The sequence below is a fragment of the Sturnus vulgaris genome, chromosome 1, assembly GCF_052056855.1.
Source record: "Sturnus vulgaris isolate bStuVul1 chromosome 1, bStuVul1.hap1, whole genome shotgun sequence".
Taxonomy (NCBI): Eukaryota; Metazoa; Chordata; class Aves; order Passeriformes; family Sturnidae; genus Sturnus; species Sturnus vulgaris.
The window spans coordinates 3,467,191-3,487,314 of NC_142243.1; the positions used below are offsets into that span (position 1 = coordinate 3,467,191).

A 20,124-nucleotide genomic window follows, 5' to 3' on the forward strand; every position below is an offset into this window, starting at 1 on the left:
AAACCAGCTCTGAGCAGAAGTCTTGGAAGCTGCTCCTCATGGCAGCATCTCCTTGGAGCATCTGCTCCTTTTCAACCCTATAAATGGAGCTGGAAGAGATGCTGGGCAGACAGATGCTATGATCACGAATTTGAAATGCAAGTTGGAGGCTCCAAAGGTGTGGAATGTGCATGTCTCCCTCCAAAAGGACTATTAAAGAAGAAACTCTGCTCAATGAGAGAGAGGCAGTTTTGCAAACTCTGTTTTTATCGAAATAATAAAGGTAATTTTTCACATTCACTGCCATCAGCCAGAGTTAACTGTGGGCTCACAGGGAGTTAATATATCTGAGGTTGCCCAAACAGAGGACACAACCATAACAAAGCTTTCCTAATTCAATCGTGGTCCTGGTTTCTGATGGCTGGGATTCTTTTTTGTCCCCTCCCACATTCCTTGGGCATCACCAGGCTGTAGAGCAGTAATGATGAGCCTTTGGTGCTTCTGCACTGAACAAAGGCTCCCCTCCATGAGCCTGTGAAGTTTAAGGTGTCTCTGAGATCCATCCCCAAAACTTCAGTGGGTGACACCTTTAAGGATGTTCATTCAGGGCTCTTCACACTTCGTTCCAAGCCTAATTACTTCCATTCAAGTAGTGTAAAAGATAAATTAATTTATTCCAGGAGCAGGCATTTTCCTGCCTTATATTCCTCATCAGTATGGGCAGTTCTTCAAGCATTTCTAAACCCTTCTCCTCTGATCCAGCCTTCCTTTTATTGTCTCCCTCTCTTTTTTTCCTGCTTCAAGTCAATCTTATTTGATTTTTTTTGTTCTGCTTGCCTTGAAAAAAAATCTCTTTAAGGCTCTTTTCTTAATGCTCTCTGCACACTGACTGGCAAGAAACTTTTCCTTTTATTATCTCCACTCCTACACTCAGGTGACTCCTTTATTTGCCACATTAAGTGGTCAAAGTGCTCTTTTAATTCCACGTTGTGATGTTGCCAAAAATGAGATGTAGCTATTGCAAGGTGGGCTCCTAAAAGGTACAAATCCATTTTGGAGCTGATCATTCCTGACTCCCTTTTAATGAATAAAAGCAGATATGTAGGGTACCTAAAAGTCTGTTGGTGTCTTTGGTACTCAGGTTAGCATGACCTGAAATATTTTCAGTTGGTGATTATTTAACTGGAAGATGATTCTATCATGCTAACTCAAATATTTAACTGTTGTACAGGGATATATCAGTCCTAACCCTGAATTATGACTGAGAGTTGGTGGAATGTATCTCCAGGAAATGAGCCCATGTTCTGTTCATGTCCTTCAGTGAAATAATTTTGATTTTGGTTTCTAAATGAAGTATTGGGGAAAAAAAGTTAAAAGGTTACTAAAGATTCATGCATGCTACACTTAAAATAGAAATTCTGAAAGCACAAAATGTCTGTGGAATCACAATAATAGTGCTGATACAAGTGCAATGAAAATAACTATTTTCTATGATTACCAGTTATTGACAGGCGTAGTTGTTATCTTATTTTGCAGGGAAAAAAATAAAGAATAAACACTTGCCATTAGAATTTTCTTGGATTCTTTGGTGTCCTAGTAGTTTCAAGACATAACCAAAGGGGAATTGTGTTTTCTTCTCTGAAAATGCATTTTCAGACTACAGACAGAGGAAGGTTATTTAGCCTCTGAGTTGCTGGATTCAAACAATAATTTCAAATAATGATTTTTCTTGTATAAAAGCACATGCCCTCTTCCCTAAATGGCTGAAGAACATCTCAAAGAACAAGGTCATGTTTGTCCTGTTCCTTTTGAACTTTGTTGGACGTGATGCTGAGTTAGACAGAACTTCCATCTGAGCAGAGCAAATATTCCTGCCTCAAATAATTCTTTAAACACTGGTGCCAATGACAAAAGGCCAAGGAAATCCTTTATTCATTTTATAGCAATCACTAAGTCAAGATGAGACATGAGTTAGGATGAGATGTGATGTTCAAAAAACCCTGACAAAGCCTTTACTTGGATATTTTCTACTGATACATATTTTTTACCTTCCTCTTCTAAGGCTTGCACAGAACAATATTGCTAAGAGTTAATTCTTACATATAACTGCTGTATGGCACTGCTAAATATCACACACAACATAAGATAATTCAGAATATTTCACAGGGATTTATACTTGGTGAACCAAAAATTCATCTCTGGTTAGTAAAAAAGTAGCAACCATAGTTCCCTTGGCATAATTTCTCATGAGCCCACAGACAAAATGAAGTAAAACCATGTTTGCCAGTGCTTTGAAATTTTAGCAAAGAATTTTTTTAACCGGAGAGATTATTTCTAATTGCACTCGTGGCAAGACTGTGGCATTTGAGCAGCTGAACTACCTTGATCAGGGTGTAGGTTTATTACTTTTTCCAGCTTTTGTGACTGGGATGGCTGAGACAACTCCACAGACAGGGAAGATCCTCGTCCTCTTCAAATTCAAGTGAAGTTCAGACAGGATATCACAAACAGACACAAAAATGTAAACAAATAAACCAGGCTGTGATTTCCACTGGGCTCAGAGAGAATTGAAACACACCCCTAATACCTGAATCTTTAATTAAATTTGGTTGTTTTTGTCTTTGGCTGAATCCCACCACACTTGCTGTGCCTGTAGGGTCACGCAGGCAGATCCAAGCTGGGCACCCTCAGCAGCTCCCGGGGCTGGATTTGCTCTGCACAGAGAAATTCCCTCAATTCAGAGCCCTGCATGGCAAATAAGGAGAGCAACACTCAGCCTCCCAAAGAGCTCTGTGTGAACATTGCCCATTTTCCTCAGCATTGCTAAGAGACGTTCATCTGTTGTAGGGGTGGCTGTGTGCTGTCACTGGGGTAAACAGAACAACCCAAATAAACACAAAACCAGCCCCTGCCTTGCAGGAGAGAGGAGACATGGTCAGAATTGCAATCAGAGCAGCTGCAGCAGAGATCTCAACACAGAAAATCCAGCAATGCCACGGGGAGGGTGATGGAGCAAAGTTAATCCTATTATAAATTAGCTTGTGCTTCCTGCTCTGAATGCTCGGGTTACCCTCTTTGTTTCTAGAAAACATGATTTGGGAGGCTTAGCCTGCACAAACAACTGAGTCAACAAGTCCTGTGCCTGCAGGAAAGAAACAGGACAGCCCTGGTTTGTGCTGATTCATGGCTATTTATTCAAGGTTTAGAGGTATGGTCATAGATCACCAGGATTTAAATTCCTCTTTGAAAGGATAAAACTTGAATTAATTGGTTAATTAAGTCCTTTAGCCACTGTCAGTGAATCATGGCTTAGTAGATTACTTATATGTAAAACACAGATCAGGACTGCAGGCTCCAGTCTAATCAGAAGAAAGGTTCTGCTGCACATAGATCTTTCCTCACAGCTGTCATCTGCTTAAAGGATTCATTCAACAATCTAAATTGCAGAAGAGGCAAATTAACCCTAAAAATAAGTCAGGACAGTTTATCACATCTGGGATTGGATAGAGTCAAAACACAATTAAGGTGCTAAGTCTGCATCCTATTGGTGCTAATAATGAATTTGATTTTTTTTAGAAGTATATGTACTTGAACTCTTTGATACAAGCAGCTGGCTTTAAAAAAGAACTCAACTGCCTGTTTTACAGAAATCTTTGGGTGCTCAATGACATCACTGAAATTCTGAAATGCTCAGATTAGAATTTGCCCATGTACTTATATAAAATATGAGCTATGAGCACTCTATTGATCACAGAGTGCTTTTGTTCACCTATAGACTACCTGGCATAAAGCCCCCAAAGCAGAGGATGTGAAATTCTACTCATTTCTTGAGCATTCAATGCCTCAAAAAACCTCCAGGGTTTCAGTTTGCTTTTCTTTTCAATATAGGCACTAATCCTCCAGGGATTAACACCTAGAAATTTATGGCATTTACCTGCTTTACTGCATCCCCCTGCAGTCCTGTGGAGTCTTGGAGGCACCTTCCAGAAACAGCATGCAGGATAATGAGAAGGAAGATCAGATGTTGATCTGTGGATCAGCAGTGGGAAATTGGTGGTGCCCTGATCACCTGCATCACCTACTCTGGAGTTTGCCTCACTGCTGGGTTTTGCCCTTTTCTGACTCAGAGATGAGGCAACTGAGAGGTGTTTTAAAAATTTTTTATTCCATTTTCAGTCTCATATGAAGGGTGAGACAATACAGATGTTATAATTCACGCCATCACAATCAAAAACCAACTATTTCCTAATTACAATACCCTATAAATGTTTCTTGGCCTATCAGCTTTTGTCACATCATGCTGTAAATGCCTTAAAGCCAATCATCTAAAATCACCCCTGATGGGTTCTATTACAATGCACCTTTCATAGTTCTATTTCTCCAAAGTATCTGGTCATATTTGCAAGGCCATCCTTTGAAACTTTTTCCTAGCTCCATTTCTCTCTCATCAATACCTGCCTTATTCCATGGCATTTCTAAGTCAGCATTTCTGATCTCCAAGTTTGGATGCACACAGTGTGAGCCTTCTGGCAGGCCCTGAGAACTCTCTACAAATCCATTTCCCACACCTCACCTGCAATGGTATTTATTCATTTCAAGATGGTTTGTCCTCCTCAGGTGATTACAAGGAAAGCTGCTGCTTGGTCTCTGTGCCCCTCATATGAGTGAAAAGCCCTTCAGAGGAGTTTTCGGATGGTTCAAATGGCAAAGAGTTGGTCACTCCTTGTCTCTGCACAGTGCCAGAGGTGTTTCTGTGCTAAGGCTGGAACCCCACACACCACAACCCCATGAAAATGGGAAGGGATTGGTTCTGAGATCCCTTTGGTCATCCTCAATACCAATAAATACACATCACCTGCTTTTTTTTTTTTTCAGAAGTAAACCAAGCTAATATGTAATAGATAAAAACTGTGTGCTTTGCACATGTCTGACAATTCTATTCTTTCACAAAGTTGTGAATATTTTCTTTTAAAGAAAAGTCTTTGCTGCTCAGCACCAAGTTAAAAAGGTAGTTCTACATTAGGTGAATATTAAATAATTGTTAAATGACATCTTCAGGCATGATAAGCAAATAAGAGCCTAATCTACTTGCTATATAATTATCTTAAAATTATACACGCAGCAATATGGAATTAAAACTGTTCTTACAATTTAAAAATAGGAATTCAAACATGAGAGCCACGGCTATCCTTAGCAAAAAAATGATTCACCATTAACCTGTTCTATATAATCATTTCTACAGGTGCTTTAATGAATTTAAGTGAATGCTTAAACCCTGAACAAGAAAAGGAAGCATTTCTGAGTCTTGAAAAGAAAATGTTTTGGAGAAAACTACATCAAGTCAGAGTTTAAAGTCTTAAATGAATCGCTGAATGAACTATAGATATGTCTAATGTCTTGGGGTGCATTCTACACACAACAGAAAGAGAAGAAGAGAACCGTGGAATGGTTTAGGAAAGACCCCATTCCAACACTTAAAATGTTGTCAGCAAATATAATATGACAAGCTGAGATAAACAATTTGGGAGAGGATTAGTTAAAAAAAAAATCCTAGTAGCATGAATTAATTCAGACAGGAATTTCTGGATCACAGACTTAAGATCTGAAAGGGAAAACATTTCAAATACGTATAAGGACCTGTCAGAACAACTTCTGGTATTAACTCTGCCAAAATATCTTTGATGTCATTTGCATCATGTTCTAGATGTGATTCATTAGTTTTATTGTCATCTGCATCAGGTTTTCATGCCCCAGTGCTGCACCAGCTTTGAACAATTAGAGAAGATCCGGCAGGAACCCAAAGGAAGCAGTGGATGTGAGCATTTTTTTATCCACACTCTATAAAACTGACATCAAAATAATTGACTCTTTACAAAGTGTGAAATATGTCACATGCAGCTGATTCTTCTTTCGTGGAAGTGCTCAAGGCCAGGTTGGATGGGGCTTGGAGTGGAAGGTGTCCCTGTCCACAGCAGGGATTGGAACTGGACGATCTTTAAGGTCCCTGCCAAAAAAAAACATTCTGGGATTTTGATTTATGCAACAAGGAGATTTAACAGATAATGACATGATGGTTGAAATTGTCAGGGACTTGTGGACAATGTCCAGATGACCCCATCTCTTCAGAAAGGTTGTCCAGGATTTTTTTCCAGTTGGCTTATGAATATCCCCAGAGATGGAGGTGACACAACCTCTCTGGACAAACTGACTGAGCTCTCTGACAGTAAATGTGCTTTGGAAAAAAGTTCAGATGAGATTTCCTCTTCTTGTAGGCTGCTCTTTCTCTTGGTGTTATTGAGAGTACCCTGGCTATGCCTCCTTTCTTCCTCCCACAAGATATTTACCCCCACTGATAAGATTTTCCCCTTTTTTTCTTGGTGCTGGCCCAGCTCTCTGGGACAGAGGTTTCAAACACTTTTATGGAATTGCAGCAGACTCAGTCGAGGCTGTCCATGCCTGTTTGGCACCTCTAGCCCAGCACAGGGCACAGAGCCCAGGAACATCCCAGTGGGGATGAGCAGGGGGAAGGATCCCCTCATTCCACCTGCTGCTGGTGCCATTCACCATGCAGCCCAAGGTGTTTGTAATTTACCTGGCTCTGAGGACACACTGCTGTTTCATGGTCATCTTGGTGTCCACTGGGACCCCTCAGGGCTTCTCTGCAGAGCTGCTTTCCAGCCCACTGGTGCCTTGGTTTATTCCTCTCCAGGTGAAGGATCAGCACTTCCCTTCAGTGACCTTCCAGTGAGAATCCTTTCTGCCCATTTTCCCAGACCAACAGGGTTCTCTGAATGGCAGAACAACCAATCCCCCTGGATTTTTTATTGTCTCCAAACTTGCAGATGTCCCAGGCTTTCATAACATTAATAAAAATATTACACTGCATCCGTCCCAAAATCAACACCTGTGGTACTGCATTACTGACTTGCCTCCTGCCAAACTTCCTGCTGCTGATCACATCCCTTTGATCTCAGTATTTCAGCCCACTTTCAGTCCACCTCACTGTATATTTATATTCCATGTTCATATGGTCATAGTCCATGCATCTTTGCTCCCTGATTTGCTCCTGGATCTGATCAGCTGCCCCAAAAAGTTGCATATGATAGAATAATAGAATGATAGAATGGTTTGGGTTAGAGGGGATCTCAAAGATCATCCAGTTCCACCCCCCTGCCATGGGCAGGGACACCTTCCACTGTCCCACGTTGCTTCCAGCCCCATCCAACCTGGCCTTGAACACCTCCAGGGATGGAGCAGCCACAGCTTCTCTGGACAGCCTGTTCCAGTGTATGTAGAGAAGATCTGTGAAATCCAGCTTTGCAGAGCTGAGGATGTGCACAGTGATCCCAGAGGAAGGAATGTGCAGGCTCCTGTTGAGCATTTCCAGTGCTGTAGTGAGCTGTGACTTGCTCTGAGTCAGTCTGCCAGTCACAGGGGTGCAGCTGATGCTCGGACTCATCCCATTTAATTTTAGCTGCCAAGAAGTTTGCTGTCTGTTCTGAGCCAGCCTTTCAGGCTGACTCTATTGTCAGCACACAGAGACAAGTAACCCCCAGAGGGAGATTCATCCAACCTCTCTGCATCAGCTCAGAGAGACATAATGAAGGGCTTGGATTAGATGCCTAATTATTGGATGGTGAAGGTTAGGGAAGATGAATCCCATCAGAAAAAAAACAGGTTGTAGGAAGCATTCTGCAGGCTCCCTGCCAGCTAAGGACTCCTCTCTGCAGTGATGACACCTGGACCTGTTCCAGCTCCTTTCCTCTTCCAAGCAAAGTGCAAAGGAGGAAGCAGAAGAAGGGAACAACTTGACTTCAGTATTCCTGGAGCAGTATTTTTATTCTGCCCATCCCTGGGATGAGTTGAGAAGGAGGAACTCTTTGGAGTGGCAGGGAGTGAATAAACTGGGGTCAGTGTGCCCAGCTTCGTTTGTTCTTCCCTGTGCTGTGTTTTCTACTCTGAGCCTGCTCTGTTTGTTTCTTGCTTGGGGATAGATTGCATTTCCCTGCTCAATACCAACAAGGCATTTGTGGTGCTGAAATTGTGCAGGGAGAATATTCAGAGAGCAAAGGGAATGTAGGTGCAAACAGGCACAAACAGGCTGGCTTAGGGCTCCTCGGTAAATCAAGCCCCAAGTGCGTTCACACACATCTAACCCAAGCACTGAGCCTTTGAGATGGAAATCTGGGTTATGGACCACATCACAGTTATTATCTCAGCAGATTCTTCCCTTCAACTTCTGCTACGCTCCCCAAAATAAAGGTTTCTACTTTTCATTTCCAGATCCACAACCATTCCTTATGATGTCCAAAGTGAATAAGGGATCCAAGTTCGTTTCCAGCATAGCAACTTAGCCTTGGCATTTATCGAATTTTTTTGCTTCATTTTAACAATAATAATTCAAAGACCACCTCCTACTGCAGCTGCAATTTGTGAGGCATTATAGGGAAATCTAACTAGGGGATGAGAAATTGGAATAGACTGGGGAACAAACACTTGATGTGCTAATCATGCCCTGAAGATATGTCAGATATGTCACTAGATGTCAATCAATCTTGTGTGTGGTGCCCACAGTAGAACCAGCCTTCACACATACAGTGATAAAGTCTGAGGAAAAAAGAAAAAAAGTAAAGAGAAAAGGAAAGGAAAAAAGAGAAGAGAAGAGAAGAGAAGAGAAGAGAAGAGAAGAGAAGAGAAGAGAAGAGAAGAGAAAACAAAACCAATAAAAACACACAAATAAACAAAAAACCCAAATCCAAACCAAAACAAAATAAAAAAATATTAAAAACCAACCAACCAACCAAACCAACAAAAAAAAAAAAATAAAAACCCTAGAGGTTAAGGCAAGGATGAAACCACAAAAAACAGATCAAAAAAGATATCCTTGGAGCTTCTTTAAAAGGAAGATCTCAGGGATGTGGTTGTGCCTCCCTGGTGGAGATCCCCTTATTGGCCTCCCAGAACACACTGCAGCAAATGGGTGACTTTTGGAGTCATCTTGGTATTTTTCTTGCTGGATGTAATGCTTTTCTTCAAACTCTGGTTTGTAGGAGTCATTCCCAAATCATGTGCAGCACTTCCCATAACTTGGGTGGTCTTTTTCAAGTGCACATCTCACAGAGACTGCAACCAGATTGAAAATCCTGACATAATGCTGGTTCAGATTACAATCCTTCTTTAGCAGTATCACATATCAAACATTTATAAACATGTTTACAATGCTCATTTCCTTACAAGGAAAACTTATCTTTCCCAACAATCAAAAGATGTTTCCCCAGAGGAATTTTTGTTTAGCTGACAACGAGAAAAGCATTCTCATTGATGAGAAAAGCAAATCCACCAAGCCCTTTCCATTGGAATTATATAAACTCATTCCCAAAGAAGATGTACAAGGAGAGAGAAACCTCTTCACTTTACAGTGTGTGAACCTATGGTTTGAAGAGAACTTAAATGGCATCGAGTTCTTTACATCTCCACACAGCTGAGAAAATCCTGCTTGGAAATCCCTGCTGATGCTGATCAGTCCTTTCCTGTGAATGAAGCCACTGCAGATACCTGAGATGGGGACATCTACCTTCAGTCAGGTGATTCCCACTCTTGAGTGGCCCCAAAAAGCAATGAACAAACTGGATGTTCAGCAAGGAGCACTGGCACAGGCACCTGGAGAAGGCTTTTGGCAGACACGTGGTAGGAAGCTCATGGCTCAGAATATCATGGATGGTGGAGATGTGAAGAGTGGATGTGTTCTCACTACACTGAAAAATAAAATCAACCTCCCACGGGCTCAAAAAACCTGCTGAGGGTATCTACATCCCTAAATTTGATGTCATACCTTTCCCTGGATTTGCACATCCTTTGGGCAGGGTTACCAGCTTTAAGGGCAGGGAGGGGCTCAGGTGGATGTCAGGTGCACAATCCTCCCAGCCAGAACCTTCATTTATTTGGGGAGATCTTCACCTTCCCATTTGTGTCACAAACAAACCCCTGCTGGCTGAGAAACACAGGGAGTGTGTGCCCTGCTCATTCCCCAGCCTGATTGTACAACCAGCCCACACTTGCCTGTGTTAGTGCTCAGCTCATCTCTCTGATGAGTACAGCTATTAATAGGAGCTCAGGAATAATATTTAAAGCAGACAAATCAGCATCTCCAGCAGCCTGATATGTTGGCACAGCAACAGGATTATATGAAGCCTATTGATCCTGAGTACCCTTAAAAAATAAATACACATTTTGCAACTGTTAATTTTTGACTATTTTTACATTTATTTTTGTTGGCTTGCTCGAAAAAAAATATTTTATTAATAAATTTATTAATACATTTATATGTTTTTTATTTTGCATATTGAACACATGCTCCTTGCCATGAAGAAACAAAGTACAGAGCATCACTACAGGAAGAGAAATGTTGAGAGCATCATTAGGGCCTGTGGGTTTTATTCCATGTTCATACACACAAGAAAATTGGTCAGACTTACTACTTTCCCCTACTGTGGTATTCCCAATATAAATTGTGAGACAGAGCTGGGATATGCAGAAGGAATAGATAAAATTATGATCAAAAGTAGTTAAAATTATGATCAGTAGATAAAATGATGATCACCATCCCTTTTGTTGGAAAAGGGAATGAACAAAAGGCACGTGTATCTCCACTGCTTAACAAGTAGTTTTAAGTGAAACAGGTGTTAATCCACACGTTTTTCCTGAAGACAGGTTCAGACATAACCAGCAAGGACAAATAACAACATAGCTGGTTTATTATTTTTTATTGAATTGTCACTACAGAATTCATTTTTAGATTAATTACTACTAGAGCTGATTTGGTGGATTTCACTTGTTCTACAGTGAGAGAAACTGCCTCCTCAAAAAAAAAAAAAAATTCTATATCTAAAGTGAACTTAAAAATTGACATTTAACTTTCAAGTCCCAAAATCTGGAATAAATTGATTCCACTCTACTTGTGCCATAGTCAGACACTGATCCCAAGAGTTGTGAGAACTTCTAGACAGCTCCTAAGAGGAACATAGTAGGTGTGGTGACACAGCATTGAGTTCAAACAAAATAATTGAATTTTTCCCCCCAACAGCCAGGCAGGAGGGCATTAGTCAGTGCCTAGAAAGCCACTGATTGACTCAGCCCCACATCCACAGGCACATTGGAGAGGCAGAAAGGAAAACCACAGCAGGGAGAAGTGCTGGGTCATAAGGCCAAGTTCGAGATTTTGGCTCACACAGATGGATTTGGTTTGGATTTTAGGTGAATTTGGTTCATCTCTCTGTTGGTTTGACTCATCAACCTGATGACAGTGTCTCTAGGTAAAAATAGAAATGGTGGTGATGCCACCAGGCTTCTGAAGCTGCCCACATTGACTGGGAATAACTAAGTCCTGCCTACTGCCATGACAAGTTCTTTGGGAGAAGCAGAGAACAGGGAAACCTTAATTCTGCTTTAAGCAGGACATCACCCAAAACACATCTACAAGAAATCAACTGGTGGTTTATTTGTGTTTTGTTTGGTTTTTTGGGGTATCTCCCCTCTTGGACTGCCTTTCCAAAAATTTTTCATATTTTTCATCCCACTCCCAGAATCAGGCTCAGTCTTAGCCCCCTTATCTGGCAGACAAATACAGATTTATCTCCTAGTGCCAAACACTTGTGTCAGTAAGGGAAAGAAGTTTCTAGAAGAACTTAAACCACTTTTGACCTGATCTACTGAGTGCAAGTATGAGCAGATTTGATTATTTCTTTCTTTGTCACATGACAAAGGATGGAAAGTCAAACAAAGAAGAGTGACTGAGTCTGATTCTTGTACCAGTTGTTCAAGAATGAATATAAACAAAAGAAATTATGGTGATTGTCCCTGCCAGTTGAGGAAGAAAATGTTCAAAATGACAATATTTGAGTTTAGTGCTTAGGGCAGAGCTGCTGAGATTGCCAAGGAAGATCTGAACTCCTGACAGGGGCTGGCACCACTGCCCTTCACAGAAAGGTAACTTTCAAAATCAACATTCTGGACTGTCAGCTTGGTTTGTTCAGTCTGGAGAGGAGAAGGCTCCAGGCAGAGCTCAGAGCCCCTTGCAGGGCCTGAAGGGGCTCCAGGAGAGCTGGAGAGGGACAGGACACAGGGAATGGCTTCAAACTGAAGGAGGGCAGGGATAGATGGGATATTGGGAAGAAATCCTTCCCTGGGAGGGTTCTGGGGCCCTGGCACAGGGTGCCCAGAGCAGCTGTGGCTGCCCCTGGATCCCTGGAAGTGTCCAAGGCCAGACTGGACAGGGCTTGGAGCAGCCTGGGACAGTGGAAGGTGTCCCTGCCAAGGCTGGGTTTGCAACTAGGTGACCTTTAAGGTCCTTTCCAACCAAAGTCATTCCATGATTTTGGTATTCTTTGAAGAAACAAAAGAGTAATTTTCAGACCCCGGTCCTGAAAATCATTTCACATAACAAAAAAAGCCCAAAAGCATTCTCTTCCAATTTCTTTGGAAGGATGTAGCACAAAGGCATTTTGATGTAGCACTTCTGCACGAATCCCATTACCTTTCTGGCAAACAGAACGTGTAGTCATGAAACAGAATCAAAGAAACATCTCCATGTTTCCATTTTCCATCAAATGCAATGATGGAAGAAAATTCTTTAATTACTGCTCCTCTATGTGATTCTTTCCAGATCATACATTGTCCTTAAATGAAGATTCACACAAAAAGAGTAAAGAAATGTATAATACTAAAGGAAGGATAACTTCAAAATTGTATTTTGTTGTGGGGATTGTTTTGGTGTTACCACAAGCTCTTTTTTTGGCAAGAAAACTGTGCTTCAAGGGAACAGCTACCTCTGCCTCAGGATCAGTTAAAGCTTCAGCTGCAGCCCACAGGCACTTATGAAAAGATGTTTTTTCTCTCCATTCCCATCTTTGCTGGTTTTCCAGTTGGCAGCTGCAATCTATAAATAACTGTGGAGATGATTAGTCTGAACTCTGAGACTGAAAGATTCACAAATGAAATAATTACACCACATCTGTGCAGAGCTCTGCAACAGAACTTCTAATGCCAGCACTGGGCACAGAAGGGGACGTATCCAAGATGAGATCAAGACCTTTTTTACTTCATTGTTTCTATCATAATGAAGCTGTTCATACTGCATGATTACTGTTTTTAAGGGTCTCATCCAAAAAACACTGCCTTCCAAAAAGCCCAGGACCTGGTTCTGCCTTCTCCTACCAGCCTGATTTTTCTTCACGAGTGTTGGTAGAAATTCAGCTGCAGGCAGCAGTCTGGTTCCATGACTTGGAAAATCCCATCTCTCCATGAGCTGCTCATACACCACCCTGCCTTTCTAATAATGTTGTTGTTGGCCTTGCTCAGACAACTGAGACAGAAAAAAAAATTTGCTGTTGGTTTTCACACTGCCTCTCGTTGTATTGATTTCTCTCCCGTGGTTTGTAATTCCTGCTCCTTTTCCGTGGTTCCCAGGACTGCCTCACTGCAGGAAGCAAGGCTCTGTTGCAAAGGCTGTGGAATGCCTCCACTTGGCATTGGCTTTTTCAAAAGCCTTTCTCTCTGCTTTCTGAAGACCCACAACAGGTTTCAGTTTCAACTGCCCACTCACAGAGTTTTCTTACAGAAGAAAAAGGGAAAAAAAGAAAAGAAAAGGAAAAAAAACACAACCAAAAAAAAGTGATTTCCCAGCATTGAAATCACCTCTCTTGAAAAGCTTCTGAAAACCCAAGTGTGCACTGAAGTGTATTTATTCTCTATTTTATAAATGAAGACAGAGAAATTCTGGTGTTGTGAGATGAGGTGATTTTCATCAAACTCAGAATAGCCTTCAGATGTTATTAAATTCCTCTATGAATTATTAAATTCCACCACCACTCCATGTGGTCTTGCCTCAGTGAGATTTGAGAGGTTTCTAACATCTAAATTCGAGACAAAAATCACAACCACAACTGCAAGATCAAGTTGCAACATGTGAAAATCTGTATCATTACACTGCTTTTCTTCTCTCATCCCTTCCACAACCAAGACTCTTTCTCTATACATTGCCTGAATCAAAATTTATGGGTCTTCCATTGCTATAATGGATCTTTGTGTGCATCTAAAGCTGGGTTCACTCCCCATTATTTTAACCTTTTAAGAGTCTAATTTTTGAGCTCATTCTCTGTATTTGTTTTGTCACAAAAAAACCTGTGGAGCACGTGGCAGATATTGAAACAAAATTGGGAATTAGTGAAGAGCAAGCAAATACCTCAGCCAGAACAAATATAATGGGACAGAAGAGGGATCACCTTTAGCAGACAGATGGGGTGTTCTTCACAAAGAACATGCAAATACTCCTGAAAAATATGATTTCTCATTCTCTCACACCACCAAGTACAACAATCAATTTAAGACCAGCAAAGATAGCTATCAAAACATGTTCTCCCTCCAGTCAAATTGGTTTCTATTTCCATTTACATTACACAGGAAGAGTTAGTTCTTCCAGCAGCAAGGGTTGTTTGGAGACCCTCAAGCCAAAAATATAATTTAAGTCTTGATTTTGAATGGAATTAATTCAAGGCAGAGGAACAAAGAACCTGGAAGATAGAGCAGAGTTAGGAAAAAAAAATCACAAGAAAAATTAAAAGAAATTAAATAAGAAGCTGATGAGTTTTTAGGTTCCTGAAGTTCTCTGCTTGCTGCTCAGAGTAGAGAGTCCAAGAGACAAAGGAAAGAATGAACTCTTGCAACTAAATGCAACCCCTCATAGTCAAGGCAAAATTGTGGTTCTGTGAAAAATTTCCAAGTCTTCCAATGCCATTAGATATAGTAATAGATTAACAGAAGCTTATGGAAAAATGGAGTGCAATCTTGTTAATTAGTCAATGAGATACCATCGTTATGATCTCATTTGTCCATGCTCTGAGTCACCACCAAAACCACGGTGGCTCACACAGGCAGCTTTTGGATCATCCATCACCAGTTAAACCCTAATTCACAGTTTCCCCAAGTAGATGCATCCCAAGTCACTCCTGAACTCCCTCCTGACAGATTGCTGACATCCAAAACCAACACACAGCCTTAATCTTCAATTTGCTGTCTGGGAAGACAAGGAATATTTACAGAAAACTCTCACAAGCAGCCACATCCTGCCACGTGTGGAGGCTTCAGCAGCATCAGCCTCAGCTCAAGGCTCAGCACTGACACAAAAACCACGACAGGCAGAGCCCATCCAGGCACAGCGTTGGGCAGGGAGGAGCAAACCTCACCAGGAACTTGTCAAGATCCTTTGGAAGTAAACAGATGTAAATAATTCACTGAGCATTCGTGAGCTGCTTTCAAGAACTGGCTGGGAAAGGGAGAACAAACACCAGCACAATGCAGCAGCCCACATTTTACCTGATTGGAAAGTAATGCATTCATTACTAAGTGTCAGTGTGAAGTCTCGCCTTTCACAGTGCCTGTGACAAGCTCATACAAACATTCAATCTCATGGTCCTTGATTAGCAAGCAAGGCTCTTCAGTCTGCCAGGAAATGCTGCAGCATGGATTCTCACCCCAAAAAAATGGGTTTTCTTCTGAAGCCTGAAGGAATAGGAACCCTCAGGGACACTCCTCTTATGAAAAATGAGGCATTATTTCAGAATCCTGAAAGCAGAACAAGCAATTTCACAGAATTACGGGGTCATAGAATGGTTTGGGTTGGAAGGGACCCTAAAGACCATCCAGTTCCAACACCCTGCCATGGGCAGGGACACCTTCCACCATTCCAGGGTTCTCCAAGTCCTGTCCAGCCTGGCCTTGGACACTTCCAGGGATTCAGGGGCAGCCACAGCTTCTCTGAGCACCCTGTGCCAGGGCCTCCCCACCCTCACAGGGAATAATTTCTTTACAATATTTGATCTAACCCTGCTCTCTTTCAGTTTAAAGCCTGACCATGGCCCATCTCCATTAGAGGAAGGAGTCAATGTGTGTCCTGTGTGTTCAGGTTCCTCCTGGGGGACTTCAGATCTGTTATTTATTGAAAATGAGATACACATCAAACAAAACAGACAACAAGACTGAAAGAGAAAATGCAGATTTCACTCCATATTCAGAAAATATTTGAGCTTGGCAGAGTTTCCTGATATCTTCTACTCCAGCCACTCTGCTCGAGCAGGATTAGCTACAGCAGCTGTTCCAGGACAGTGTCCAGGAAGGTTTTGAATGTCTCCAAGGATGGGGACTCCAAAACCACTCTGGGAAACCTGTTACAGTCTTAGACCACCCACAAAGTAAGGAATCTTTTCTTACATTTCAAAGGCATTTCCAGTGTTTTTGTTTGTGCCCATTACCTTTTGTCCTGTCACTGAACACCACTGGGAAGAGCCTGACTCCACCTTCTTTCCTTCCTCCCATCAGAAGAAGTAAATACACATTCAATCTGAAAGGCAATTTCAGAACAAATATTAGAACATATTGCATCAACATTTCTACTTCAAGGGGTTGATTGAATACACAGGGCTGCAAACAGACACTGCCAGCATGGGAATTCAAATTCACAAAGCAATACATTCATATGATGTTTAAACAAAATATTTTATTTATATACACACAACCAAGAAAAATGGTAACACAACCAACAGAAATGATAACAAGCCCTGAATTTGTTGTAGCCCCTCACCACGTTGGTTGTTTTTAGGTTTGGGTTTTTCACTAATAAACAGAACAAATGGCAAAGCTCACCAGAAAAATACACAGAAGCTTTAGTGCTTAATTGGCTTCTCCATTTGGGTCAGCAAATGTTCCTGCTACAAAGCCAGTGAGAGATTCTTGCAACCTATTCATGTTTCTCACCAGCACAACAGCAGCTAAAAAGATAGGCAACCATGGCTACCATCCTGGGATCAGCAAACTTCTTTTCACAGCTGTAAATATTTGTAGTGGAGCCAATTAGAGGCAGCGTGGTTTTGTCAGCATTGCCTAGGAAACATCAATAGCTGCTCCAAAGAATCCCCCACCTCTCCTGATCCTGTTGGTGTTTATTGGACAGTGGAGGGGCTGATGGTGCCTCCTCCACACACAGAGCTAGAGCTAGGTGAGAAACTGGCTCTGGCAAGGAATGAAGCTGCTCCTGGAGGCACTGAGCTCCTCAGCTCTCTGGTAGGGCTGTGATACCAGCAGGGAGGCAGCTGGGGAAGATCCCAGGCAGTGACATTCATTTTAAACTAAGTGGGAGATTTCAGGTTCCTTTTGTATGCCTTGTTTGTATCAAAATCTTTGTTCTGAGCAAATGCCTTTCGAGGGCATTTGGACACTGATGCATCTGCTCTCAGGGGAATTCTACAAGCAAGACAGCCACATGTATAAAATCGTGGATGAAAGTGGTTTATTTTTCTTCTGAGTGTAAAAGCAAATATAACCTCATAAATCTGGGAAAACTTTAAAGAACTAATACCTTACATCTTTCACTGCAAAACACAAGGCACCTACAAGCAACATCCCTCATCTCCTTTGATTTTTCAAAACAAAGGAGTCTGTGTGTCCTGTCAATTTTGAGGAGTATTTACCATGTGTAAACATCCCTGACTTCCACTTGTCAGGCACTTCATTGATGTTCAGGACAAAATCATGTTCATGCTATGAAAGGTGAAGGGTGTAGTACATGAAGGGGGCCAGATGGTAATCCCAAAATGGATTACAGAGTCATAGAATCCAAAAAGCTCTCCAAGATCATTGATTTTCTAAGAGTTAACCCAGTGTTGCCATATTCACCACTAAGCCCTGTCCCCAAGTGCCACATCCAAACACCTTTTGAAGTCTTCCAGGGAAGATTTATGCCACGTGGATGAGAGGACATTTGAAAAATTTCCTATTAGCTACACACTAATATCTCCTCTTCGATTTTTGGAAGCTCCCCAGCTGATTCCCAGATCCATAACAGTTTCTCCTGGCAAACCACTTGAATGTGAAGTATGGCTGCAAGCACATTGAGCACGTTGAGTGGCTCTCTTTGTGCTCCATCTCAGTTCTCAGCTCTTCCTCTGAAGGTTTTCCTCTTTAAAGAGAACATCACTCATAGAAGCTGCCAGGTGACCAGAGGAACAGGGCTGAGCTTCCCCAGAGGAGCCACATTATGTTGGGCATATTATGGGAATGTTGATGCATTATGGGGATCTCTGCACTATCCTTGCATGAGTAAAGGGCAGCAGAACCCAGGGCAAGTACAGTGCAAAGGCTGGCAACTCTGTCCTGCTACAGCAGATTTTAATACCAGTGTAATGGTTTGAAAGCAAAACCAGTGAGAGACTCCAAGTCAGAAATACAATTTAATAGGGGAAAAAAAAAATACATGCAATAGTACAAAAGAAAACCACTGACAGAGTCAGAATACAACCTGACACCCTGCTAGTTAGGGTGGTGGGAGCAGACCAGATGAAGTGTTCTTGTTGAAGTAGTGATCCTCTAGAAAGGTCTGGTAGCTCTTGTCCTCTGGAAACCCGTGGGTAAGAGATGCCTTGAGTTCCAAATCTCAGTTTTTATCTGGGTAGGAAATGTTTGGCTCCTCCCCCTGGGTGGAGCATCTCCCAATGGGATGATGGAATTTTATCAGTCATGCACTGGGACTCAGTGGCCATTAACAGGAGAGATCTCCTGGAGGAAGGATGGGCTGTGGAAGAGATAAAGAACACTGCCCCACATGGTTTTTAACAGCTGGTCCATTAGCAGAGAATATCTCCCACAGAGATCAGGATCACTGCCCCACCTGGTTTAACATGGTGATAGAAGACAAACTTTCAGGCACATCTTTCCATTGTAACTCTGGACAGCCAGGCATCTCTCCCTGCCCTGCCCTGCAGTCAGCAATACTGCAGCTCAGCAGGTAACACAGGTATGGCACAAAAGAAAGAGAGAATGAAAAAATGCATTGAAAACCCCTCAACTTGTAAAAACATCCCTAAAGCCTTTCCTAATTTTCACTGAAGAGGAACAAGTTGTCAAACTTGTTTCTTCTGCAGGCGTTTTGTAAGCTGGTTAATATCTCTCCCTGCCTTTTCTCCTGATGCACTGACTGAAATTTCCCAGTTTTCCAGTGGGAAGCAGCCAGCAAGCAGCACAGCAGCAGCTCTCAGTGCTGAGCTCTCAGTGTGCGAGGGTGAAGGAGCAGGAGCCACAGGCACCCTGCTGACACAGAGAACACGTCTGCTTTTCCAGAGAAGTCGTGCAGTTGTTTACTGTCAGCTGGGATAACAGGATCATTGCTCAGGCACCCCAGGATGCAAACATCATCCACTTCCATGAACAGAAAGGTGACAGCTCACACTGTGATAACCACACTGCTACCTCATTTCTCATGCTGTTACATAAATCCTCGGGAGGATAATGGGCAACAGACTTGCTCAAAAGACTAAAAAAATTTCTGGGGTGTCAGTGCATCAGGATTAGGTTAACATAATTCTGTAGTCAGGCAGATTCGGAGAGAACTGAAAAAAAATATACCTCCAAATTTACCAGCCTAACTAAAGGAGTGATGCTAGTGGAAATCTCCTGCATGCACAGGTCTGCCCTAGCAATCTGGGAATTCCCATCCCATTCACTCAGTTCATCATCATGGAAGAGAAAATATCTTGGAACAAAATGGAACATAACCTGCATCACCTGCAAAACCAGTGCCAAGCAGTGCTGCCTCAAACCTTGACAAACCAGTGGGGGTTTTTATCACAAAGAGAAAACAGTCAAGAGCCTCATGTTACAGCCACTTTTTGTCCACAGCAAAATATTCAAAAACATGATGGTAAAGCCATTATCAAATCAGAGGTGAGAGAATTGCTGGTCCATTAATTACGCCAATAATTGAGCTCATTACAGATCATGGTGCTGTGCTGTCAAATGACTCAATTTTAATAACACTATAAAGAAAACAGAAACCCAATTCCAGTTAATTTCAGCCATCTGAAAAGCTTGTGAAGGGAGCAGTTTATATGAAAGGTAACATCCAAAATCACAAGCAAAATTTCATGCCAAAGTCCTGCATAACAAAGTGAAAGGCAGAAGAAATTAACTTTTAGGGTTATGATCTCCAGATACCAGAACCTTAAAATCAGAAGATGGGGGAAGGAATTGCATAATTTACCATCTAATTCCAGGTTTTCACTAATTTCTCATCTATCTGATAGATTTCCATTAGGATTTTGT

General features: G+C 41.9%; 1 long non-coding RNA gene across 1 annotated transcript in view; it reads right to left on the minus strand.

The window, feature by feature from the left end:
* LOC148225052 (uncharacterized) overlaps window positions 1-16,848 on the minus strand; it is a 34,667-nt gene extending 17,819 nt beyond the window's left edge. Inside the window, exons 1-2 of the long non-coding RNA XR_015798780.1 lie at window positions 16,675-16,848; window positions 16,284-16,372 (exon numbers count right to left, since the gene is read on the minus strand). This is a non-coding gene — a long non-coding RNA (uncharacterized LOC148225052). The remainder of the gene's footprint in view (window positions 1-16,283; window positions 16,373-16,674) is intronic.
* Between the last annotated feature and the right edge of the window lie 3,276 nt (window positions 16,849-20,124).